Source organism: Rhinatrema bivittatum, chromosome 1 (genome assembly GCF_901001135.1).
Source record: "Rhinatrema bivittatum chromosome 1, aRhiBiv1.1, whole genome shotgun sequence".
Classification (NCBI taxonomy): Eukaryota; Metazoa; Chordata; class Amphibia; order Gymnophiona; family Rhinatrematidae; genus Rhinatrema; species Rhinatrema bivittatum.
The window spans coordinates 533,096,589-533,124,422 of record NC_042615.1 but is presented as its reverse complement, the minus strand read 5'-3'; the positions used below and the strand labels follow the sequence as shown (position 1 = coordinate 533,124,422).

General features: G+C 42.9%; 1 protein-coding gene across 11 annotated transcripts in view; it reads right to left on the bottom strand.

The window, feature by feature from the left end:
- Positions 1–27,834, bottom strand: part of PDCD1LG2 (programmed cell death 1 ligand 2) — a 186,730-nt gene that overhangs the window by 137,619 nt on the left and 21,277 nt on the right. For 5 of the 11 annotated variants that reach the window (XM_029613845.1, XM_029613768.1, XM_029613772.1 and 2 more), the window contains exon 1: positions 17,034–17,230. The exons of 3 other annotated variants lie outside the window; for them this stretch is intronic. The gene's annotated coding sequence lies outside the window, so the exon portion shown is untranslated. Of the gene's footprint in view, positions 1–16,701; positions 17,003–17,033; positions 17,231–27,834 lie in introns of those variants that run through there. 3 more of the 11 variants (XM_029613779.1, XM_029613830.1, XM_029613805.1) reach the window with 2 other exon arrangements.

The window sequence follows — 27,834 nt, the reverse complement described above, 5'->3', positions numbered from 1 at the left end:
ACCAACCATTGGCCTTTCTTCAGCTCATTTTCCAAGACTGCAACTGGAATGAGGAAGTCTGTCACTGACAGCTCCTTCTGCCAATTCCACTAATCCTGTTATGTTTTCCTTATTTTTATCAGGCCGATTCATTAAAAAGTGCGGCAGATCTGGCCCTCCGTGTTGAGCACCTGCTCTCCCGACGCTCGTCAAGCACCTCTCCTGGGCACGCGATTCTCTATTTAAATGAGGCCGCGCACTAATAAGGAGGTGCTAGGGACAATAGCGTGTCCCTAGTGCCTCCTTATTAGCGTTAGGGTGGCTGTCAGCGGGTCCAACAACTGACGCTCAATTTTACCAGCATCGGTTTTTGAACCCGCTGACAGCCACAGGTTTCGGAAAACAGACGACGGCAAAATTCAGCGTCTGTTTTCTAACCCACCGACTGGCGAGCAGATTGTTTATTTATTTATATTTTTATATTTTTGGTTCCTCCGGCTTAATATTGCTAGGATATTAAGTCAGAGGGTGTACAGAAAAGCAGTATTTCAGGGTTGCTTAGAACTTAACGCCTGGCTTTGGGCAGGCATTAATTTCTCAGCATAAAATGTGTGGCTGGGCCACATATTTTACTTTCGGTTTTCTGGGCGACTAACTAATAGGCTCATCAACATGCATTTGCATGTGATGAGCGCTATTAGTTTCGGGGGGGTTGGCCGTGTGTTTTCCACGCACTATTACCCTTTACATTATAAGGGGTAATAGATGCCGGTGGGAAACGCGTGGCCAATCGCGTGTTAAGCGGTGTGCCCTGCCGAGCGCACCTTTCTGTATCGGCCTGTTAGTGTGAGAAAGGCAGGGTCTGCACATTTGCTGATGGGACAAGGTGTATTTCTAAAGTCTGAGTGAGTCTTTTTTTCTAGACATACTGTGCTATGCATTTTTAGGGCTCAGTTCGCTAATGAGGTTATCCTTTTTAAAATATTTTTCAGACTGACTTGGATCCTGTGAGGGAGCTGCTCCTGCTTTAGTGGTTGGAGCAAGGCACTCTACCTCCTGGATCCTGGGAGGCAGAAGTGGAGAGAACAAGAGTGTCCCTATGGCTGATGGGATATGATGGCCCAGAGAAATAGCTCCGGAAAGTTGAACAGATCTTCTAGGTGTCTGTACAGTAGGGATGTGCATTCAGATTCATCTGAAAATGTGACAAATGAGTACATTTTTAGTTTGATTTGGTGATTCTAAACTAAATGTGCTTGTTTTCCCAAAAAAATCAGAATTCTTTTTGGCTCATTTTTTTGGGTCCCATTAAAGTCTATAGAAGAAGCAACGCCAGACAGAGAGGAGCTAGTTGAGAATGAGATAAGGAAGGCGCAATCAGGTTTCAACACTTTTTCAACTAATGTATCCCAGCTAGCAGCTGCATGGACACTAGTGACCATTTTGCCTTAAGTCATTCCTCTTTTTGATCTCAGAGAGACATTTTGAAGCTCCTTACTTCAAAGTTCCAGTTATAAAATAGATTAGAAACAAGAATTAAAGGAAAAAGAAAGGTGTACTCTTATAATCACTGTCAATGTGCCCTAGTATTGCTGTTAGCAGCAGAAAAAGATACATATCCCCCTGTCTCTGTTCTCTAGAATTTTAGATACTCAAGTCTCATCTCATATGGCTTCTGATGCAGACCCCCCACACAGGCCCGGCATAATTGGGTGTGCATACTGTGCATTTGCATGGAGGCGGCACACCCAGGGAGGCGGCAGGCCAGTGGCAGCAGGAGAGACTGCGGGCCAGTGGCAGAGCCTAACCAGTCAGCAGCCGAAGAAGGAGAGAGTGCCAGGGCATGCAGGAGCCAGCGCTCTCTCCTTCTTCGGCTGCCAGCTGGTTAGGCTCCGCCTGCAGCCTTGCCTGCTGCCGTACGGCCCACCAATCTTTCTGCTTGGGTGGGGGGGGGGGGGGGGGGGGGAGGGAGTGAAAGCTGTGCTTAGGCGTAAGCGTGGATGTGCCAGCAAAAGACTACAATTCCCAAAAAACCCCGCGGCATTACTACACCCAAAGCATTTCAGAATAGGCGAAGCTGCAAACACTTTGCCTCCGTTTGTTAGTTTATGAAGTCCCGAGCAGTAAGAAACAATTTCTCCCATCCCACTTTCCACCCCAAAATTTGTAGAGAAACCCCAGAGACCACTGCTCAGCTACGGGACTCACAGGGGCCTTCTCGCCGGATGGATATGAGGGCTCAGCAAGGATAGATCCTATTTACAAAGGGGGTCATTTTCCAACATGCAACCGGGCCTGCTGCTTCCTCGACCTCAGTGGCTGTTTTTAATCATAGCACTATTATTACAGCTCTAAAATGTTGGCACATCCTAGAATTTCTTTTTTGCCTGAACGTGAGAGTCAGTTGTCTGTAGAGAAACCTCAGGGACGCGCACAGCTTCCGTTCAATTCCCCCCCCCCGCCAAGCAGGAAGATCGGTGGGTTGTATGGCCTGAAGATACAGGAGGCCCGCGGGACTGTGGTGGAGCTCATCCCACCATGGCCCGATGATAACAGGAGACCATGCATGTGAGATTGTATATATGTGTGAATGAGTGAGAGCCTGTGTGTGTCTGAGAGCCTGTTTGTGTGTGCATGTGTGTGTGTCTGAATGAGATTCTATGTGTGTGAGTGTGTGTGTGTCTGTGTAGGAACATGTGTGTCTATGTGATTGTGTAAGAGCCTATGTGTGTGTGAGGACCTGTGTGCCTGTGAATGTGTCTGTGTGAGAGCTTGTGTGTTTGTGTATGTTGTTTGAATCTGTGAGAACCTATGTGTCACATATAGGCTCTCACAGGCATACACATATAATATATCTATGAGGGAGAGGCAGCCTGCGTACGTTAGAGAGAGGGAGTGTATGAGAAAATGAATATGTGCATGTGTGTGAGAAAGAAGATAAAATTTGTGCGGCCCTCCTCCTCCAATCCTCGACAATCTCAGGGTTACTAAAAATCAGATCCCAGGTATGGAGAGCAGATTTTTTAATCCTTATTAGTTTTAATTATTGGGTGTAATTTGATGATTCTGCTCTTTTGAAATTTGTTTTTGGGGGGGGGGGGGCGGGAATAGAACATTTTTTAATTGGATTTTTTATTCATCAGATTTTTGAAATTTTTTTTTAGTGTTTGGGAAATTTTTGTTATTCTATTCATTAACAGGTTTGAAATATTCTTTCTATGAATGAGGGAACCGAAGCCCAAATTAATAAAGAATTACAGAGGAGAGAAACTGAAGAATTCATCGCGGTGAGTTAAAACCACGCCCCCTAAAAGGCACTCAGCCAATTAGAGGGCAGCGACAAGCTCTTTAAATTTAAACACTCACCGACGGCGTCACGCATCCGAAGGGGCGCGACCTAAGGGGCTTGCCCCTTAGTGCGCCCCTTTGTGAGAACCAAGACCCAGAACAAGAATAGAATAGTTGCTCCTATACAACCTACCTCCTGCCACCTTCCGACACAATCCAGCTCAACACTTTGCACTATTTGTTCCCACCGCATTCATAAAGATCTCAAAGATCTCATCAATCTGCATCCAGCTCTCATCATCCGGTTTAACACAGCAACTAGAACTTCATCCAGCACTCCTCAACCAGACCTCAGTCAACCTCAATCATCCAGCACTCCTCAACCAGACCTCAGTCAATCTCAATCAGCATCCAGCACTCCTCAACCAGAACTCAGTCAACCTCAATCAGCATCCAGCACTCCTCAACCAGACCTCAGTCAACCTCAATCAGCATCCAGCAGTCCTCAACCAGACCTCAGTCAACCTCAATCAGCATCCAGCACTCCTCAACCAGACCTCAGTCAACCTCAATCAGCATCCAGCACTCCTCAACCAGACCTCAGTCAACCTCAATCAGCATCCAGCACTCCTCAACCAGACCTCAGTCAACCTCAATCAGCATCCAGCACTCCTCAACCAGACCTCAGTCAACCTCAATCAGCATCCAGCACTCCTCAACCAGACCTCAGTCAAACTCAATCATCCAGCACTCCTCAACCAGACCTCAGTCAACCTCAATCATCCAGCACTCCTCAACCAGACCTCAGTCAACCTCAATCAGCATCCAGCACTCCTCAACCAGACCTCAGTCAACCTCAATCAGCATCCAGCACTCCTCAACCAGACCTCAGTCAACCTCAATCAGCATCCAGCACTCCTCAACCAGACCTCAGCCAACCTCAATCAGCATCCAGCACTCCTCAACCAGACCTCAGTCAACCTCAATCATCCAGCACTCCTCAACCAGACCTCAGTCAACCTCAATCAGCATCCAGCACTCCTCAACCAGAACTCAATCAATCTCAATCATCCAGCACTCCTCAACCAGACCTCAGTCAACCTCAATCATCCAGCACTCAACCAGACCTCAGTCAACCTCAATCATCCAGCACTCCTCAACCAGACCTCAGTCAACCTCAATCAGCATCCAGCACTCCTCAACCAGACCTCAGTCAACCTCATTCAGCATCCAGCATTCAACACCTGGATTTCACTCAACATATAGCACAGACACTCGTAAGATGGAGAAACCAACTAACCTTCACCAAAATAGACACAAGCACCTAATAAACATCCCACTAATGAAAATTAACAAAAACTTACTTTGCCTCACCTTCCTCCTCATCAATGCACAATCATTAACCAAAAAATTCATGTTAATATTTGATATATTACAAGAAAAAAACCCTGACTTCATCGCCATAACAGAATCCTGGTTCAAAAACACCGATCAAGTCCTACTGAACCAACTTGACAACAATGCCTATGACACTTTCTCAATCCCTCGCAATTACCGAAGAGGAGGCGGTCTTCTCCTTATCAAAAAACATCTCTCAATGAAAATGATCCCACATAACCTTCCAAAACAATTTGAAGTAGCTCTCTTCGACTCTCCAAACCTACAAATTTGCCTTGTCTATTGCCCACCTAAACTTCTTGATAGTAACATCTCTCCGCTCCTTGAGTTCCTTATTACCTACATTAACTTGAAAAAACCTACAATCATTCTTGGCGACTTCAACCTCCATATAGATACCAACCCAAGATCTCTAAACTGCCAAACCCTTCTAGACATGCTTTCAAGCTTAAATTGCTTCCTACAAGTGCACAACCCCACACACAAAGCAGGTCACACATTAGACCTAATATTCACTAATAACTACTTCTCAAATACCTCAATTTTCCATAGTCCAGTTCCCTGGTCTGACCACCATCTACTACTATGCAAGACTCAAATAAATTACAACAATTTAACCTACACTAAGGATACACAAAATTTCTTCAAATACCGACCACCATTTCAATCTGATCTTCTCCTACAAGAACTGGGTTTTCAGCTATCTAATCTCGACCTTTCTAACATAAATAACGCTATCCAATCCTGGTATCAAATTACCGAAGAAACCGCTAACAACATTAACCCAGAGAAAATCAAACGTCTAAAGAACAAAAGAGAACACCAAAACCCTTGGTATAACACCACTCTAAAAAATATGAAAACGGCCCTCAGGAAAATCGAAAAAGAGTGGCAAAAAAACAAACAGCCATTATTACAGCAGAATTACCGCACACATCTAGCCGCCTACAAAAAAACCATCCAGAACACGAAACGTGATTACTATGGTAAAAAAATAAATAACTCCGCCAACAAATCTAAATCCCTGTTCAACATAGTAAACATCATCGCCGAAAACAACAACCCCAATACCTCTGTAACCAAAAATTTGAGCCAAGACTTAGCCATCTTCTTTAAGAACAAAATTTCAAAAATTACTGATGCCTTCAACACCCCATCAATCATAGAAAAGCAAACATTAACAAACATAAGTCCTTGGCTTGAATTCAATTCTATCTCCAACTTGGAAACAGAGAAAATGCTGAAAAAAATAAACCCTGCGCATCATGACATGGACACATCCCGACCCGAGCGTTAAAGGAAATCGCTCATCCCATAGCCCCAACAATAGCAGCAATCATCAACAAATCTCTTATGGAGGGCGAGCTTCCTACCAAACTAAAAATCGCTACAATCACGCCACTACTAAAGAAAAAAAATCTCAACCCAGAAGATTTAAACAATTACCGCCCAATTTCAAACCTACCCCTCTTTGCTAAGTTGACAGAGAAGGCGGTTCTGAAACAACTAAACGAACATCTTGACGACCACAAAATACTATTTCCCACACAACACGGTTTTAGAAAAAACCTCAGTACAGAAACCCTTCTACTCAATCTTTCTGACACCTTATTAAGAGGCTTTGATAACAAACTAGATCACCTTCTGATCCTCCTCGATCTGTCAGCAGCCTTTGACACAGTGGACCACAAAAGGCTTATTTCTAGCCTGGAATCCATCGGGCTCGCTGGAAAAACCCTTAACTGGTTTACCTCTTTCCTTAAAAACAGGTTTTTCAAAGTCTCCTACAACAGCATTTCATCTGAGGCCATCCCTCTGGAAACAGGAGTTCCTCAAGGGTCGGCTTTATTGCCCATTCTCTTTAATATCTACCTTCTACCTCTATGCATCTTCTAACAAGCCTTAACATCATTTTCTACATGTGTGCTGATGACATACAACTTCTCATTCCTATAACTTCGTCTTTAGAAGAAGCAATGTCAAAAGCAGCCTCACACCTTGAAGCAATACGAAAGCTGTTAAACAACCTAAAATTATGTTTAAATATGAGCAAAACAGAATGTATACTAATTGCAAGAAAAAGCTCTGGTATAACATCCTCTCCACCCTTCCAATTTGACAACATTCGAATTCAACTTAAAGACAACGTTAAAGACCTTGGTATTTGGCTAGATAATGAGCTAAATTACAAAAAACACATCACAACAAGAACAAGAGAAGGCTTCCACAAAATTCAAACACTCAAACACCTAAAACCGCTGCTTCACCCCCAGGATTTCAGAACCGTTCTTCAAGCCCTCATCTTCTCCAGTTTGGACTACTGCAACTCCCTTCTAATAGGCCTTCCTAAATCAACCTTAAGACCACTGCAGTTACTCCAAAATGCAGCTGCCAGAGTCCTGACTGGTAAAAGAAAATCCGACCACATATCCCCAGTACTCTACAACTTACAATGGCTACCAGTTGAAAAAAGAATAGAGTACAAAGTCCTCACAATCCTACACAAGACAATTCATAAAGCAGACTACACCGCCCTGGACAATATTATACATCTACATAAATCATCACGTACAACAAGATCAACATATAAAATTCAGCTGGATGTTCCTTCACTACCACAAGCCAAACTATCCTCCACAAGAAATAGAGCCATCTCTATCGTCGGCCCAAAATTATGGAACTCATTACCTCAACACCTCAATTCGCAAGAAAACTTTAAATCTTTTAAAAAAGAACTTAAAGCTTGGCTACTCACACAGTCTTGCAATGGCTGCTCACCCAATGTCAGCAGAGCATAATCTTTTATCACATCCACTACACGTTCTATTTTATGCCAGCAATCCCCCTCCTATGACAACCGCCCCGACTCGCAGAAACCTTTTCTCGTTTTTTGTTTCAGTATCAACCGTCCCCCTTCAAAATTTGCATACAGTCATATATCTAATGTATAATGTATTTGACTTTTATTAAGTTATTGTTCTGATTCAATTTCTGTTATACTGTTATGAATTTAAATTTAAATGTAACTGGTTTGTTATAATGTAAACCGGAGTGAAGGCAATGTCTGCTATACCTCGATATATAAACGAATGCTAAATAAATATGACTTTACTATTATGATTAATGTTTTATATTTCTTGATTTTATTTAATGTTTTATGAAGAATGGTAATGTTTCTAGTTTTCCACTGTTGCTCTGCATATGGAAGCTGGCTTGTTGTGGGTTCCAGTTCAGTTCTTCTCAGCACTTTTCTGTTTATACTTTCTGATCTCGTTATTCTGTATTTGGTGAGGGTCTCTCTGTGTTCTGCAGGTGAGGTATTTTGCTAGCATGTAATTTCTGTGAAGGGATCTATAGCAGCCTGGTTTCCTAATAAGAATTTTATTGGTGTTCTAGGCCTGATGTAATGTGTGCAGTGTTGCCTTTTCATAGATAAGGTTGTTAGGCTTGATTTGGTATGGGAGGTTTACTATATTGTAATGGTAATTCTGTTTGTTCATGGCTTTCAGAAGGCCAAGCTCACACCCAAAGCGCATTACAACAAATCTAATGCCATAGAAACTCCAAGTGTCTTTTTTGCAAGTTTTCTGGTTGGCACCACAGGAGTGCATGTAAATGTAATATGCATGTTGTAAGTGATATTTTTGCCTCAGAAGACTGTACTCTTGAATGTTCTTTTCCATGTAAAATTTGTTATAAATGCATAATTTCATTGTGTGTGTCTGTAAAGGGTGTGGGAGTGTGTGTGAGGTGGGGGGGGGGGGGCATGTGTGCATGGCTGTAAGGTTTGCTAGGGTACCTCATACATTTCCTTATCCATGGGTTCTGGGCAGGCGAGCTTGTCAGTTTTTAAAAATATAGATAATATAGATTGCAGGAGGGAGCTGGGCTTTATTTGATGGGGCTGGAACAGAGATTGAATGAACCGGGGGGGGGGGGGGGGGGGGCAGTACAATAATAATTTTTCACACAGGGCAGCAAATAATCTAGCGCCAGCCCTGCCCCCACACCATTTTGGTTACCTTTCTCTGGTCCACTTCTAGTCTCTCTCTGTCCTTTCTGGGATGTAGTCTCCAGAACTGAATACACTACTGCAGGAGAGGCTTCACTGATGACCCGTACAGTGGCCTGATCACTTCCTTTTTTCTACTGGTTAGGCCTCTCCCTATGCATCCCATCATTCTTATGGCTCTAGACACTGCCTCGTCACACTGTTTCACTTCCTTGAGATCAAGAGACACTATTGCCCCAGGCCTCTCTCCTGGTCAGTACATATCAGCTTTTCACCCACCATCTCATCGTTATACCTGCCCGGACTGCTTTGCTGCTATGCCATACTCTTGGTTCAGTGCCCTGCTGTGTTTTTTTTTTTAAATTCTTTTTATTGTTTCCAATAATTACAACAAATAAAATAATATAACATTACATGGATTAACTAATAAAAGGCAATCTTACAAACTAACATGATAGAAATCCTATCCTTCATGTCATTAATTACTATCCTTCATGTCATTAATTACTATACTACAAGGAAAAAATAGAAGTGAAATTCTACTCTAAATGAATGGAAGTTTAAGGAAACTAAGCATTATCTAGATCCTTTTATTACTCTATACGGTCATTAAATTTCAAGAAGGTTTTTAAGACCTATCGGATCTGTAAATAGTTAATTATTATCATTCAGTTTTATAATACATTTGCATGGATATTTCAGATTAAAGCAACCTCCTTTTTCCAATACTGAAGGAAATGTTTTCTACGAACTTGTGCTGTGTTTTTGACACAATTCTTGCTGCCATAATCCTTACTCTATGCCTTGGGGTCTTCGTGCCACTGTACTTGCTGCCATACCCTTCACTCAATGTCGTGAGATATTGATGCTACATTTGATACCCTTTGCCCCTCTCGGTGCCAAGGGGTGTACATGCCACTCTTAGTGTCTTGGGGTGTTGTTGCCTCTTCTGTTAATGCCTGCCAGCAAGTTTCATAAAACCTCAAAGTTAGAGTCAAAAAAATAAGATGCATGGTTTCTCCTGTTGACTTTACTGAAATCGAATGACCCAAATGGAATGAATGAAATGAATGAGCTTCTGATACAAGCTTAACGAAATAGAAAACTGAACTGAAAATCCAAATTGAACTGAATTTTTTTCCCTTGCATACCCCTACTGAACAGCACTGTGTACAATGTGTAGCTCTATGTAAATGTTTAATAGTAGTAGTGGTAGTTGACTAGTCCTTTGCAGGTAGGAGATTAGGCAGAGAGGATCCTAATAACAGACAGTGTAGGCTGGGACTATTTCCTGAAGGCTGTGAATATCTTTATTCATATTCTTCCAGATATCTTATGGAGTGTTTCAGAACACACCAAATAGCAGCTGAATATCCCACTCAGTATTCAGCTGCTAAGCTGGGAGTGAATTGAGCCCTTTATCAATAGGTACACTTGTAACAGATGACATGTCCAATAACCACAATGCATCTCAGAGTCTGGAACATTAAACATCACAACTCCAAACTCAACCACAAAACTGGCAAGTCTTCACCAAAACTATCAGCCTTAGATGGAGCAGCAATCAGCTTAATAAAAGTACAATTAAAAGAGACTTCATAGAAAAGGCAAAATATCTCATCTCTTAACTCTTTGCATTGAAGAGGTTTCAAATACATGAATGAGTCTGAATTACTTTTCCAATAGAGTTTCAGTGGCTTCTCCTACTACAACTTTTTTAAACATTCAACAGCAGAGGTAGGCATCTCTGGTCCTTGACTGCTGCAAGTTGGTTGGGTTTTCAGGATATCCACAATGGACATGCATGAGATACATTTGCATGGAACAGAGGCAGTGCATATAAATGTATCTCATGCATATTCAGTGTGGATATCTTGAAATCCCGACTGGCTTGTGGCACTTAAGGACCGCAGTTGCTTACCCCCATTCTATAGGTTAATGGCATAAGCAGTTAAAGAAAGTGTATTAATCAACCAAAATATTATCTCCACGTAAATTCTTTCCAAAGATATGACAAATCCAAGAAACATGTATTGCTCTACCTGTATTTTTCAAGTGAAACAGGGCTGAGAAGTAAGCTGTGGACCCAAGTACAGAAATCAATGTCCTCCCAAAACTTGCCTTCTGAGCAGTGCTAAGACTGGTTCCTTTTTTTTTTTTTTTCTTATTTGACAGGATTGTTTGTCAATAAACAAAGTAGCAATTGATTGTTCTATAGCAGTTCTATAATTTATTACATTTAGCTTTTTGAATAGTGCTTGACACGCGGTAGCATACTTTTTTTTTTTTTTTTTTTAAAGAAAGAAAGACATTTTATAGCCCTGTAGCTAGGTACAATGGTCCTTATATACAGTAAGTTGTGAGTGCAGTAACTTCTTGTGCTTTAGGAAGGAAGTCAGTAGTTCCTGTGTCATCGAGACCTGCAGATAGGGGCAGAAAGCACTGCCGTAGCAGCTGTAGGAATGTCCCTGAGCCATTGTATTTTACACACTGAAATGTCAAATCTGTCATTGTTGGTTTGCACAAACAAATGTTACTGGTCTGTATTTTTTATACTTTGAGCATCATTAATTTATTATTTCTTATAAGACTTTATTACTCACTCTCCTAGCGGGGTCCTCAGAGTGAGGTATTTATTTATTTTATTTATTTAAAAACATTTCTAGACCTCTTCCCTGGTCAATAAAACCAGACTAATCAAGCAACTACGTAACACAGATAAGCCAGTATTTCAACAATCAGGCACAGGCTTACCAAGTAGTTAGTCGCCTGACATTAGGCCTGCTTGGAAGCAGGTCTAAACTTATCCGGCCCCCATGTGGCCAGATAACTAGCTACTTACTCGGATATCTTCAGAGATATCCGGGTAAGTAGCACACTTAAAAAAAAAAAAAAAAAGGCATCAAGTTGAGGGCCTCCTGGCACGATGCCCACTCCCCCACCATCTGTCTTAAACTCCTCTCCCCCGCTCACCAAAACAATGGGCCCCAGTCTTTAAAAAGCACACTAAAGTGCAAGAAGATGATTGCCACCGGCCTCCAGCTCCCTCCCCCTGCTAAAAAATATTTATTTTATCCCTTCTTCTCCCCCCCAAACATTCACTCACACCCCCCCCCCCTCCTCAGCCAGGCATCCCCCACCCACCCGGTTACCTTGCAAACCGCCCCTCTTGATCTGCTGGGATCGCTGTGCTAAGTGATTCCAGCATTACGTAGGTAATAAGGCTGGAGGTGTCCTTCGACACTGTTCAGTATGCTTCCAGCCTTATTACCTTAGAAACACTGGAAGTGTACACTGGGATGGCTTGGCACAACCATCCCAGCAGATCAAGAGGGACAATTTGCAAGGTAACTGGGTGGGTGGGAGGGTGCTTGGGTGGGAAGAAGGGATAAAGTTAATATTTTTTAGCGGCGGGGAGGAGGGGGCTGGAGGAGACTGCCCTCATGAGAGATTTTGTGCTTTTGTTTTGCCTCCCCACCCTCCCTACAGATTTTTGTGTTTTGACTTTAGACAATTTATTTTTTGCTTTTGACTTTAAGTTCATACTTTTCTTGGCACATGACTACATTTTTTGCAAGTTGATAGAATGTTAGGACACTTTCTGTAAATATATACAACTCTGGCATATGCCATTCCTCCCCTATGTCCCTCCAGTTATCATCTTGTTACTTTTACCCATCTATGTTTTCACTTCTAGTTAAGCAAATTAATCATAAACCTTCTTTACTGATATACCTGGCATAAGAGACATCTCTGCTTGGGTCTAGTGAGTCTAGGGTTTATGGTATTTTTCTCTATATATATTCTTTTATCCTTCTCATTCTTCCCCATTCCCCTCCTTTCACTCTCTCTCTCTCCTCATGAACTTGAAAAGTTCCTTCTGCAGCTCTAATGCTCACTCAGACTGCTCCTTTCATTAAGCAGCAGTAACACACATGAGAAGAGAGACTAAGGGTCGAAGCCCAGTGTCACACATGACAGGAGGAGCCAAGTGACCGTACCCAGTGCCAAAAGACACCAGGGTCCTATGCCCAGAACCACACATGACAAGAGACATTAAGAGACTATGAAGGAGTAGAGGTTAGGGAGTGTGTTGTATGACATAAGCCAAGCACCCTAAGGATGTGTACAGATGAACCTAACCTTGCAGGCCTGAGCATCACAAACTGAACCAAACGCCTGCAGGAGCTAAGCCATGGCCTTCACCGCAACTTTGTACCCAGCCATAAAGCCAGCTACGGAGTAGGTTTGTTCATCTATCGACCGCTCATGCCTTCATTAATAATGATGAGAGTATACATAAACATCTGGGCTCAGAAGGAGTCGTATCACCATCCCACCAATCCTGTGCCGCTGGACAATGGTGCTATCCAATCAAGATCAACATTTGGACCCTATGCATCTGAATATGTAATGAAATTCTGAACAGAGAAAAAGACTCTGGATTAAACAGACTGTGAACCTTTTCCCAAGAACTTTCTTCTGTTCCATTGTTACTGTTCACGTCAACCTCATGCGGTGAAGTTATCAGCATTGAAGACTGGGTTCAAAGCTTGACCCAGCTTTGCCATAATTATGGAGTGCCTGCCAATCGTGTGCTACCTAAGCCCTAGCAAAGTGAGCTGTTGCTGCCTGGTTTGCTTGCAGAAGTCCTGTAAGCCCCTGGGTTTTGCTTCTCCAAGACTGTGGCATAACTTGTCATTTGCCCGCAGAGAGGTTGAGCTTGCAAGCTGCCCTCCAGCAGAGACAGGACCTGAACTCTTCAGAGAGAGCAACTGCAATGATGGAGGGTAAGATAAACGTACTTAATTAACTTTAGCTTGGTTAATTAGTTGGCTTTCGGTATTGAGACCTGCACGTTGACTTTGAGACAATGCAGGAATATTTGCTTAATTTTTTGTAACCATGGGCGGTTCAAGGCAATTTGCTGCCTGAGGCAAAGCATGAGATGGTGTTTCCCCCTCCCGGCACTGCACTGATCGAATCATCAGGAAGGGCAAGATGAGGGGGTCTCTTTGCAGTCTGACCCTTTCAGTGATTTCAGAAGCTGTGTAAGGGGGAAAGCAGAGGTCAGGAGTGACAGATAGAACATCAGCGATAATGTGCACAGGAAGCTGGCAACCCTGCCACACCCTCAGGAACCCTAAGACCTGCCTCCCACCTTTTCCCCAGCATTTTCCCTGAAGAAGTGGAAGATGGGTGAATGGTGGGGGTCTTTGTGGGGAACACTCTCTGTAGCTGGTGCAAGAGCATTAGGTAGACTAGGTGAACTTTACAGCCTTGTGCCTGCACCCCCCACCATCATCACACACAATTACAAATTCTGCAGTTAGAAATAAGCAGTTTTACATGACAAAGGACACTGAAAGTCTAGTCTTCTGAGATGAAAATATCACAAATGATCACAATCCTGCAAAAAAGCAAAAAACTCACTTGGAACATATATGGTATTAGGCCTATTGCAATGCATGTCGGGTGTGGGCTTTGACCTCAGAAAGCCCAGAGTAAATTGAATTACAATTATAATATACCAAACCTCCCAAACTAAAAGAGCACTAACTACCAACAATCAAACAGTAAAAATCTTAAACTATGAAAAAGCAACATTGCAAATATTACACTAGGCCCTAAACGCCAAAATACATCCTATTAGGAAAATTTAACAAGCCAGGCTACTATAGATCCTTACACAGAAACTATAAACTAGCAGAATATTTCACCTAGTCACACATGTAGAACACAGACAGACTCCCACCAAATACAGACTAAAGAGACCATAAAATATAAACAGAAACATGCAGACAAAAACTAACCTGGAAACCGCAACAAGCCAGACTGTATGCAGTGCAGTAAAGGAAAAAAAAATACCATTCCTCATAATAATAAAATAAAGGAATATAATGCATCAATCATAATAGTAAAAACATACTAATACCAAATAAATATTTCAAAACAGCTAATGAATAGAACAAGTCAATAATTAAAAATTCATTTAAAAATTATACAAACAATTCTCAAACATCAATAATATATTTTAAAAAAGCAGACACAAAAAAAATCCAATAATTAAAATTAATAAGGATTAAAATATCACCACTTTCCATATCGGGGAGCTTTTGATTTCCAGCCACCCTGAGATTGCTGTGCATTAGTGCAGGAGAAAGGGAGGAGGAATTTTCTCCTCTCATATACTCACACTCTCTCTCTCACACTCACACATACACACACACACACGCAGATGTTCCCACACCTGCTTCCACATACTCATACATGCTCTCACACATGCTCTTTCACACACAAATACACAGATGCTCTCACACATACAGATGCTCTCACGCACACATAAAGATGCTCTCACACATACAGATGCTCTCACACACACATAAAGATGCTCTCACGCATGACCTTTTACACATTCAAATGCTCTTGCTCATGTTCTTTTACATACACATGCACACCCCATAGGTTCTCTCATACTTACACATACTTTCTTACCCACACGTATTCTTGCTCACACACCCATGCACACGCTGTATTACAAACACACACAATCTCCCTCTATCTCACTCACAGGTGCTATCAGACAGCTGGGGCATCTCATTTCTTTTGCAGCCGGCAGCCGCTGGACCTCTTTTTTTTTTGGCCACTGGCGGAGCCTCCTTTCTTCTTTGGCTGCCAGCGGGTTGGACCCCACTGCAGCTGGACCGCTTCTATCTTCAGCCTCGTGGGCGCATCAATATGTTGCATTGCTGTGGGGCTCTTCTTTTGACCCACGTGGGGGTGAGAACCCCCCGCAGGTGTGTCAATTTCCTGCGCCGCCCCAGGGAACTAATTCCGACCCATGAGGGTTGGGAACCCCGTGGGCACATCAATTCAGTATGTTGCCGGGGACTCTTCTTCCAGCCCGTGAGAGTGGGAACCCTATGGGTGTGTCGTTCTACTGCACCACCATGAGGCTTTTCTTTTGGACCATGGGGGATAGGAACTCTGCAGGTGCATCATTCCGCTGCAGGGCTCTTCTTCTAGCCTTCGGGGAGTGAGATCCCCGCCGCAGGCATGTCATTAAATGTGGTTGGGACAAGATAAGGCTGCCACCAGAGGAGCATTTTGGGGGAACTTTGCCGCTCCAAAATGGTGCCGCCTGAGGTGACCGCCTCACCCTACCTCATTATAGAATCGCCCCTGTTTGTAATCTCAGAGGTTCGTTCTGTAAAAGCAAAACAAATATCTACCATATGAAAACATGATACGCTGCTATTAACTACCTCGAGAAAAGTGTAGACATTCTCCTTTCTTGACATAAATTCGGGACCTCATTTTATCTGGTTTAAATGCCAGATAAATCATACAAGGCTAAAATCCCTTACAGCAAGGAGAAATGGCATCAGCACTGATGATGCATTTATTTTAAACATTTATTGCCTGCTTTATCTTTTAATTGTAAGTGGGAAACAAAATAACATTCATCAAATCTGATATAATACAATGATAAATAATCGCTGGTATAAACAGGCAGTGTGTAGGAGTGGTAAAGGCGGAAGGTGTTGAGGCGAGGTGTGGGGATCTGAAGGTGTGGCAGCAGACCTACTGGGACCTGTTTTTTGGTGATGGTCATACAGACGGACAGATACATCAGGTTTAGAGTAAAGCATTCTAAGCCTGGCCTTAAGGACCTTGAAAAGGGAACGTAAACCGGAGAAATTCTAGCCACTGCAGTCTTATCGAAGTAAGAAACTGGATTAAAGGTTAAGAAATCGGCAATGAAAATACAGTCCTGTCACATTCAACGCATGCCCCCTGGGAGCATCTTGCTAAAAGAGCCCATGCAAGCATCAGCAAGAGCCTTCCCAGAGTTGCTCACGCTGTACGTCCTACCCGACTGCCTTGGGCAATCAAAGAGATTCAACAAGTGGGTAAACAAGCAATATCTTAAATAATGAAGACTCCAGGCAGGCTGTCACGTATCCCCCATATCAGAGAGCAGGTAGATCTCTCCCCACCTCTTCCTACCCCGCCACACATACCTTTGGGAGGAAGAACGCATTTTATCTGTCCCCCACATGTACTGTTCTCCCCTCCTTTGAAGTTCCCTTTCTTCAAGGTGTTTCAGTGCGGATTAGGTCTCTTGCTTTGCTTAAGAGTTCTCGAGTGCAGGCACATAACTCACATTTGTACTGCAGAGAAACCCACATCACAGAGGAAGAAGAGACGCTGGCGTGACAGCCCACAAAAGATTCAACTTATGCAAACAGAATGGCTCAGCTCTCAGTGCATCTCACAGCCTGCAGGGAAATCTAACTAAAATCAGGAAAGACATCGGCGGTGAATCCCCCTCGTAAGACCTCATAACCCGTACCTGACAGCGATTACGCATACTGCTTTCCTCCTTATTCTCTTGGACTAACTCAAACCGAAAGTAGAAATATTTCCAGTATCAGGAATAGAAAATAAAAGTGATAGGGATTGCTTTACTTTCAGTTCAATTATGTTACTGCTGCTGGTTTCATTCTGAAAGCCATCCTCAGATTAAAGAGCAGGACACCCCTATTTACTTCACAAGAGCACCTGATCTGTAAAAAAAAAAAAAAAAAAAAAGCCTTTCCAAAATCCCTCCGCCAAGCAAAGTTCAGAGCTGCTTTCAAGAAAATTTTCTAGCTGGCTGAAGTTTTAATCAATTGTGAAACTAATATTAAATCGTGGAGTTCCATAGGGGCTGTCAGGTTAAAAAAGGAATGATGCCATCTAGTGGGATTTACAGGTAATATTTCTCGACATAGGGTCCTATATACTAAGCATTTTTTTTTTTTTTTTTTACTAACTACATCAGATCCAAAGTGTTTATAGAGTGAAATACTTTCTTTGGGTGCTCATTCCATACTGAGAGAAGGCAGGGCCTATTTAAGGACGTTGGAAGCCCTATGGTCTAGTGTCTGTGCTGCATTTTATCTTCTGGGAAACTCAGATTTCATTCTTGGACCTATCGTCTGCTTATCAGGCCAGCCATGGCTGGGGATTTAAGGAGGCACTGCTCACAACATCTGACGGAAAAGGAATCCCAGCCATAGCACAACAGAAATGCCTATGGTTGAAATTCAGAGTGCACCTGTACCAAGTTCTATAGGAGAATTTGACCCACAAACCTTTTGAAATTCTTAGATCTCAGAATTACCAGCTTGGCTCATTAGATAGTTAGACCTCTTCATGCTCATCTTGGTTCATTAGAGTTTTAATATAGCAGGAAATAGCAAGCAACAGGCACAAATTACATCAGACATTACTTTAAATTTCTGGTTTGACACATATAAAATAGTTCTGTGTCCAAAAGTCATAAAACTTCTTATGCCAACTTCATCTCAACTTGCACTTTACACATACATTATTATCTGTCATGCCAGCATAAAAGATTAAGCTAGTCTGGTCTTACTCTTACCCTGCAGGAGCGTGCAGACATGTGAGCAGGTTCTCCTTGAAGGGGTCACAGCAATCTGGCCCAAGGTCTAGTCTCAGGGCTGTAACACTATGCCGACCGCGGACCCCATCCTGCCGATGATGCCTAGGTCCTAGCCGTTGTTCTCCTGCTGTTGATGCTGCTCAGTAGGTGCACGCACGCAGACACTTCCCAGATGTATGGGCCCCACAGTGGGAACCTGGACAGTGGTGCGTCCTGATGATGTCAGTGAGCCAGGGTATTTAGACACCCGGCTCGCCCGTCCATGGTGCTTCAGCAACTGGTCCCCGGTTGAGCATCGGCAAGCTGTGTGTGTTGCATCTTGTCCTGCCCTTCCTGCCTTGTTCCCGTCCTCCTGCCCATTCAGCTCTGGTCCCTGCCTCTCGGTTTGCCTCCTCGTTGTTACCTTGGACTGATCTCTGACTACGCCTTGCTTGCCGCCTGTCTCAACCTTGGAACAGACCTTGGAACAGACCTTGCCGCCTGCCACAATCTCAGCCTGGACCTGGACCCGACCTTAGCCAATCTACAACTTGGCCTGCAGCCCACCACTGAAAGGCTAAGCCTCTTGGACCCACCTCCCCCTCTCATTAATCCAAGGGTCCCCTCCAAGCCTGATACACAGGACTGTCAACATGCAGGCAGTCCAGCTGTAGCCACGGCTTTGACAGGAGACATACTGATGACATCCATGTAAGCCAGAGACAGCATGTCACGAGAAGTTACAGATGGGCTCCTGGGAGAATGTTACAGGCACATTCCCAGTCCTTTGCCTTAGGCCCCTTCCATGGGCTTTGATGGTTCTTTCAAATAAGTGCTTAGGATCCAAAATGGACTGGATATAGCACGGTCCACTGGCATACGATTGGTGAAACTGACATTGTTCTTGCCTTTACAGGCATTTTCACAGCATAGTTCACACTGTGGGAACATGACAGAGACACCTTGTTGACCAGAATGTGCTTCTTGGTTGGATACAATGTCTACAGCTATGTAGACATTGTATCATGACCCGCATTGGCATTTTTACAAAAAAGACAAGTACCGCTCTTCAGTTTTGTGGTGTTTTGTGAAAAATTAAAAGCGAGCACTATCCTTTATTTTTGGCATAAGCACAAGTGAAAATGGATATTCTAAAGGGTTTGGGTTTTTTTCCCCAATGTTGAAAACTGAGGCCCATGGGCTTTGGCACTGAAAGAAGTTTGGGTTCAATAAAGGGTTGTCTGAGGTTTTCCCTTTTGCTTTTTAGATCTTTGAACAGTGGATTTATAAAGCAGTATTCATATTAATGAGAATACTGTATTGGTTGGAAAATAGCAAAAACAAAAACAAAAAAAAGTGGGACCAGTGTGGTTTGCTTTGCACTTATGGATATAAGGACTGTCAAGGCCAAGGGGAAGCTTCAAAAAAGTGTCAGCTAAGTTCAGCTGTGGAAAACAATGTCCTGTTTATTGAAAAATAGCAGTTTCATTCAATGGCAGCAGCCATTTTATCGTGCTCTTACTCCGTTTTGTTTGGTTCGTGTAGCACACAGCTCCTTTAATGGTTGCCTAGCCTGGCTCCCACAGTTCCAAAGGTTGGTGCACTCTAAGGTTGCCGAATAGGAACAGTGGCGACAAAGGCCGCATTATAGATAGGGTCGCTGCTAACTCTACAGGATTGCCCTGGTGTCCTCAGAGGTTAGAGATTAAGCTGCAGGACATTCCTGGAGAAAATTCATGGGGGATTCTCAGAAATGGAATACCGAATGGCGAGGAAGATTCATCTTCTCGCTGGTTTCATATATTCCCAGAGAGCATTAGGGCCACTCAGTGTTTGCAGTGTCAAGGTTCAGGGAGAAAGACAATGCGAGGAATGGCGCTCAGTGATTAGAGACCCAGCTTTCAGGAGAAAAACTCGGTTGACACTTGGAGGAAAACTCATAAAAGATTTAGCAGGGTAGATGGCCTTGGGTGAAAGCTGTTAAAAATGCAGGCAGGTGCTTTTGCAGTGTGTATGCTCCCAGCCGGGTTAAAAAGAGCTGTTTCCTTTTTTTTGGGGGGGGGGGGGGGGATGGGGGAGTAAACAGAGCAAGCACATTTCGGTTTTTAGGTGTATGCCTGCTGTTTTACCCTGGTCAGATGCCCACAGAAATAGCAGAGGCCAATGCACCAGCGGCACTTTGTGGGTGAGTGCGAGCGCACCTTGCAGACAGTTTTAGAAAGGGAAACCATCCAGGCAGTGAAACTACCTACTATGAAAACTAGCTACGGGGTCTGCAAGCACTAAAGTATTTTGCATCCACATGGGCTGTTTTGCCACTGGGGCAAGCAGTGTTATTGAGCAAGCTGCTTGCTCAATAACACTGCTAGTTACAGAGGGAGGAGGACAAAGGAAAAAATGGGGGGGGAGTGGGCAGGCCAATCTGGTCACTGTGAATTAAGGCTTGTGGTGCCTTAGCCGTAGCTGGGGCAGATTTCAATTGATTTGGAAGACCAAGAGAGTCAAAAGAAATTGCTGAGGTTAAAAAAAAACAGACTTTGAAGGCCCCGGGTCATCCACTGATTTAGACAGTGTTTCCCAACCAGTGTACCTGCAGACCACAGAAAAGTCACCGCTGCCTTTTGCTCAGATCCAGACCAGTACCTGGGCTCTGTTCTCAGCACCTCACAGCACCAAGACACCAGCGGTGGTAGAAAACATAGCTAAAGTTAGCTAAACTTCCCTCCCAAAGGTCCTGGCAAACACCAGGCTACAAACTCCTCTCAGTACCGGAACCTTCTCCTCAGAAGGGAATGTAGTTACTCCTCACTAAAGTATACCACTCACTAGTAAGGAGGAACAAAGGATCCTTACATCAGCAAGGCAATCATAAAAGCTATCAAGTGTCTCACAAAGTTTGGTGTCAGCTTCACTAGTCGGCAATACAGTTTAGAATGTGTTTGTTTAAGACTGACTTCGGCCTTTAAATCCCTGCATAACATGGTCCAAGGGTATCTTCAGGAAAGTCTGTTAAGACATATGTCCTGTAGGGTCTTGAGATCAATAAATGATGTATTTCTATCAATTTCTTCTGTGAAAAATAATTATAAAAAAAAAATAAATTATCAAAAACAAAGCAGAGGGCCTTCTACTGTGTTGTCCCTATCCTCTGGAATTGGCTGGCAAGAGATCTGATTCTTTTCTCAGGCATTTGATGACACTCTATGACATTTTTAGGTCTGAATAAGGATGGGGGGAGGGGAGTTGGGGGGGGGAGCAGAGAGAATGGGTTAAGTTTTATAGTTTTAGATCTTAATAGTTTGTAACATGTTTACAATTTTTGTAGAATGCTTTGTTATTGGGGTGATCTAGGTAGACTTGTTATCTTATTTGTGTGAAACCCACCCTGCACCCATCCTCCGGTTCCAGAAACGGGGAGAAGGAGTATTCATTTGGTTAAAATGTTTCTGTATTACTAATTTATTGTTTTTATGTTAATTTATAGTTTGTAATTTTGTTAACTTATTGTTTGATTACTTAATTCTGTTCTATCTTCCGACATCCATGTTTTTACTCTCCCTGTTTTAATGTAACTTCTCATTTCCTCCTATACGTTAATTGGTTTTCCCCTTGTTCTAATGTAAACCGGTACGATAAGACCTGGTCTTGAGTGTCGGTATAGTAAAAGAAGTTAAATAAATAAATAAATAAATAAAAATGACTGAAATGTGCACAGTATCTTGCATGAATATGAGCTGTCAGCCTGAAGATTTGCGCATTCTGGTGTACGGTGAGGATGGCTGATGAGAATCCTAGAGGTGCGAAGCAAAGCTACTAGGCTAGGAATTTTCATGGGATAGGACATTGTAAAAAGAGATTTTGGATAAATCACAATTGGAGAAACTGGCCTAAGCTTCAGAGCTCCAGTAGAGGGGATGATAGATAGGCCATAAGGTCTTTTTCTGCAGTCACGTTTCTCTGTTTCTATGTGTCTGGGAAGAATGTTATTCAAAACATTTACTGATTTTGGCTGAATGGACAGATTTTCATCAAATATTTTTTATTAGTGTCTGCAAACCCTGGGCATCTGGATTTCCAAACAGAAAGAAAGGCTAGGCAGTGTAGAAAGGATAACACACATTCTCTCCATATCTTTCTGCAGAGTTCTCAGCTGTATGGCTGAGATGAGAGAGGTTTTTGCTATCTGAGGGAAGCAGATTGGTGGATCATGGATTTGACCAAGCTAGAATCATTAACACATCCCTCCCAACTTGGACTGTAGGCAGAATTTAAATCCCCAGTTGGGACCCAATGGCTGAGTGGAGATGGTGTTTGATCCCCAAGGAGAGATGGACCCAGGGACTGATCAGAGTTTGGCCTCCCAGGAAGGCCTGAACCTAGCAGCAGAGCAAACAGAGGGGGCGGCACCTTGGTTCTCTCAGAGCAGGGGTAGAGCTAAGAAGACGACCCGCAGCCAAAGGCAACTTGGATGTGACAGATTCCTCCCACATAACTTTCAGCATCCACCAGTCCGACTGCATTCTACACCTGGGTGAGACTTGGAGCATAGTGGGAAATGATCCAACATTCCCTGGGAAAACTGCAAGTTTCAAATACTCATAACGCAGCCAATCCAACATGGTTCAAACACCCTAATCTATGCAAAACCCTAAACATTTTCTTACCTCTACATTTGACCACCCCACTGAATCTGCTACTTACTTAATACAATGCAATAATGTTTTAAAGGAACTGTGCAGCAAAAAAAATAAAATTATATATATCAGGTAACTATCTCACTAGTCATATTTTAAGATATTTTTAGTCTACTTTCTGAGGAGAAGAATAGTTATGAGATCCTCAAGTCTGAGTGTGCACACGTTAATAACCTTTGTATTTGGTGTCCTATCAGGGCTGTTAGAAGGGATGGGTAAGCCTGGAGCCAGGCCACTGCCTGGGGTGCCATGCCAGGTGGGTACCAAAATAGAAGTGCAGTGCCCTTCTATTGCCCACATCTCTTCTCTTGTCTCCCTCTTGTGCAAATACGGTTTATGAATAACATATATTACATACCTGTTTACATGAGATTTTTATTTGTATCAAATGGTATATCAGACCATTAAAAAGCTCTTACATTTACCACAATACAATACAATGTAAAACATACATATTTAACATCAATACACTCACACTTCACATTCATACCACATACAATATATTGAACATTTCTCTACAATTTTATCTCAAAATATATTTTATACATTTATCAAAATGATATAAATACTCCCACAAATGCCATATTATCATTTACATACAATTCCTCCACATTCCTGGTGGTATAATCCTTATATTTTTTTATTTCTTCATTCCTCTTCCAAGTGATTCCTATTCCCAAATGTTCAATATATTGTATGTGGTATGAATGTGAAGAGTGAGTGTATTATTGATGTTAAATATGTATGTTTTGCATTGTATTGAATTGTGGTAAATATAAGAGCTTTTTAATGGGTTGATATACCATTTGATACAAATAAAAATCTCATGTAAACAGGTATGTAATATATGTTATTCATGAATGAATATACTGGTGGTTGAACCCTATGATATATATTATATACTTGACCTTTGCAAATACAGTTTACTCACCAGCCATTTGAACTGCATGGGGGCTCCTTAGATACAGAGCGCCGCATGATTCAAACGGCTGGCCATGGATCATACAGCAGGGACGAAGAGCATAAGCATCGGCTGCAGCAAGAACAGCAGCAGCAGACTGCACCAGGCTGGAGCAGGAAGGGGAAGGGCGAGCGAAGGGGGTGCACAGGGATTAAGGGTCAGGGGGCGAGAGCAGGGACTAACAGGGCCATTATAAGTGAGCTCCTCCTGGATGGGCTCGTCTCCGGGGCTCTACCCCTTCCTTCCAGGACTGCCAGGGCACTGTTGAGACCAGCAACAGTCTTGGTCCTGTCAACACCAAATTTTCAAGACATACAAGAGGATCCTGACAGGAAATTCTTGGGGGGGATACACTTAGATGCGCATGTGCATTCTGGAAAAATTGATTCCATTAGTTCTGTGTGGAGTTTCTTGTTTATTTCATTTTCTCTCCTGCGGTCCTTAGTGCTAAGTAGCCACCCTAAGGGCTAAGTAGTCACTTGAAGGGTATATCTAGACTTATCCCTGCTGCATCAAAATGTAACCCAGAATGAATATCAAGGACTTCCGTGTCAGGGGTGCATCATTTCTGGTGAAATGGTGACTAAATGGGCGGGCCTTATACAGGAAGGGAGCATGGTTTATTTTGGCTAGAGTTTGAGTAGTGGGTGGGTAGGGTTTGGGCAGGGATATATTCATTATCTATGAATTTAGCTGTGGCGTGAGCATGATGACAGGTCAGTTTAACGAAAGGAGTACCTGTATACTATTAATGCTCGTGATATAATGCAGCAAATCTATCGTGGATCTCCTGAAAACCAGACTGGCTAGGGGGGTGCTCCAGGAGCGGCTTGAGAATCACTGGACTTGGAGATTCAAATTTGAGGTCGCCCGTCCAACAGAACTACCACGGAAGCAATGCATTCAATCCTGGGTGGGTAGAAAAGATTCCTGCTGGCTGTCAAAGTGGTGGTGAGGATTAGGCCTCCAGCCCATCTGGCCAGCAAGGGCACTGCCCAGGCATGCTGTCTGGGGTGAGGGGCTTGGTGCATCTTTTTTCCCCACTGTTTCCTCCTTTTTCAGTCTGGTTATTTGCAACTCCATGGTGACTTTTCCCCTCTTTTACATCCCCTCCCCAACCTGCCTTGTCTAGTCACTGCAGTAATGACTCTGGGATGAACCAGGGATCCTTTTGGAACATACAATCTTGGGACCTGAATCAGGCTTTAAACACTGACCCTGACTCCCTTTCCATGGGGGGCTGAAAAGACTGCCTCCCCAGCATTCCTCGCCCCAGTCAGTCTGGGGCGAGGAACCAGAGGCCTTCCACATGGCAGTGTATGGCACTTGCCACCTGGCCAACCCTTTGCATCTTTAAATTATTAATTTGTTTTATTTATTGATGTTATTTTGCATTCCGACATTCTGATAATAATCATACTGGTTCACTGCATAAATACAAATAAAATCACATAAAACATATATAAAAATTCAAATCAAAATAAATAGTACAATATAAAATAATAAAATACAGACTAATTCAATAAACACCTAAAATCTGCAATCAGATATTCGATTAAAAATATCATCCTAAAAGCCTCGCTAGCTCATATAAACAGCCCTATAAAAAAAAAAAAAAAGACTCATATTATTACTTCTTCTCCAAATGCTTGCCTGAATAGCCAAGTTTTTAAATCTTTATTTTAAAGTTTGAAAATTAGTCTGTAATCTTAGCTCAGTCGAAAGCGAGTTCCATAACTTGGGCCCAGCTATTGATATTGCTCTTTCTCTAACTTAGCTCAACTTTGAACAGACACACTGCTTGATAGGGCAGAAGATTATTCATTAAAAAGTGGTGTAAAAATAAACAGCATCATCTCTGTTGGGGTTTAAAGTGTTTCCTGGTTACTGGGCCAAGCAAGTATAAAACAGTGCTTAAATTTCATGTAATTTATTCCGCTATAGCTTTGTTCCTTTTTATGGTATTTTCTTCTTTTTTTTTAATGCTGATAGCACGAAAAACAAATGAGGAAAAAACCAGGAACTTGTGAAATGAATTCCTTGGAAAGAAGAGAGCTGATAGCAGCACTTCGGGATTTTTTTTTAAGTGTTATATAGCATGTATTGTAGATTAACTTCTAAAATAAAAGCTCTTTTTTTTAAACAATATGCAGACTACACTAGGGTTGCCAACTCTGGGGGAAAGCCTTTCCCTCACCACATCAAGAGGCTGTATTATTTGGCCGTTATGGGGCCATGGCCCATCCTGAGCAACAGGAGGCAGCAAAATTTTGACTCCACATGCCTCCCCCCAGTTTTCTGCCACACTAAGCACAGATCTAGTGTGCCTGTCCAGATGTCCAGGCCAGCAGAGGCCCCTAAAATGCACATCGCAGGGCTTTCATTAAGAACATGCCATACTGGGTCAGACCAAGGGTCAATCAAGCCCAGCATCCTGTTTCCAACAGTGGCCAATCCAGGCCACAAGAACCTGGCAAGTTCCCAAAAACTAAGTCTATTCCATGTTACTGATGCTAGTAATAGCAGTGGCTAATTTCTAAGTCAACTTGATTAATAGCAGACTTCGCCTCCAAGAACTTATCCAATCCTTTTTTAAACCCAGCTACACTAACTGCACTAACCACATCCCCTGGCAACAAATTCCAGAGTTTAATTGTGCTTTGAGTGAAAAAGAACTTTCTCCGATTAGTTTTAAATGTGCCCCATGCTAACATCATGGAGTGCCCCCTAGTCTTTCTATTATCCGAAAGAGTAAATAACCGATTCACATTTACCCGTTCTAGACCTCTCTTGATTTTAAACACCTCTATCATATCCCCCCTCAGCCGTCTCTTCTCCAAGCTGAAAAATCCTAACCTCTTTAGCCTTTTCTCATAGGGGAGCTGTTCCATCTTCTTTATCATTTGGTTGCCCTTCTCTGTACCTTCTCCATCGCAATTATATCCTTTATGAGATGCGGCGACAAGAATTGTACACAGTATTCAAGGTGAGGTCTCACCATGGAGCAATACAGATGCATGATCACATTTTCCGTTTTATTCACCATTCCCTTTCTAATAATTCCCAACATTCTGTTTGCTTTTTTGACTGCCGCAGCACACTGAGCCGACAATTTCAATGTGTTATCCGCTATGATGCCTAGATCTCATTCTTCCATATACATCTTCTCCATGCACATCCCGCAAGAACATGCTCCTTCCCTCCCTCCATATACATCTATCTCATATGTATCCACCAGATGTCCCCTTCTCCTATACACCTCCCCCATACACGTCCCCCAGAGCACACTCCTCTCCCATATACATCCACTAGAACTCCCTCCTCCCATACACATCCCATCCCATACACATCCCTCAGATCCCCCTCCCATACATATCCCTTCCCATATAGATCCCCTGGAGCTTCCTCCTCACCCATACACATTTATATATCCCCAAGAACCCCCATCCTATACCCATCCCGTCCCATGCACATCGCCCACAGCCCCTTCCTTCTATACACATCCACCAGAGAATCCCTTTGCCATACGCATCCCCTCCCATATACATCCTTCAGATCTCCCTCCCTTATATATTCCCCAGAGCCCCCCCTCATACATATTCCTCAAATCCCTGCTCTATATACATCTACCAGAGCCCCCTTCTCCCATGCACATCATAATTAATGACAGCAGATAAAGACCCAAATAGTCCATCCAGTCTGCCCAGCAAGTTGTTTAAGGTAGTAACTGCTGCTCCATGCAGATTACCCCCATGTCTTCTTTAAAGGGTAGTAACTGCCACTCCATGCAGGTTACTATGCAGAAATATTACACTTAAAGTTAACAGAGGTTGCCTAATTTCTTAAGAACATAAGAACATAATAAATTGCCATGCTGGGTCAGACCAAGGGTCCATCAAGCCCAGCATCCCGTTTCCAACAGAGGCCAAACCAGGCCACAAGATCCTGGCAATTACCCAAACATTAAGAAGAACCCATGCTACTGATGCAATTAATAGCAGTGGCTATTCCCTAAGTATAATTGATTAATAGCCATTAATGGACTTCCTCCTTCTCTTCATTTCCATCCTCC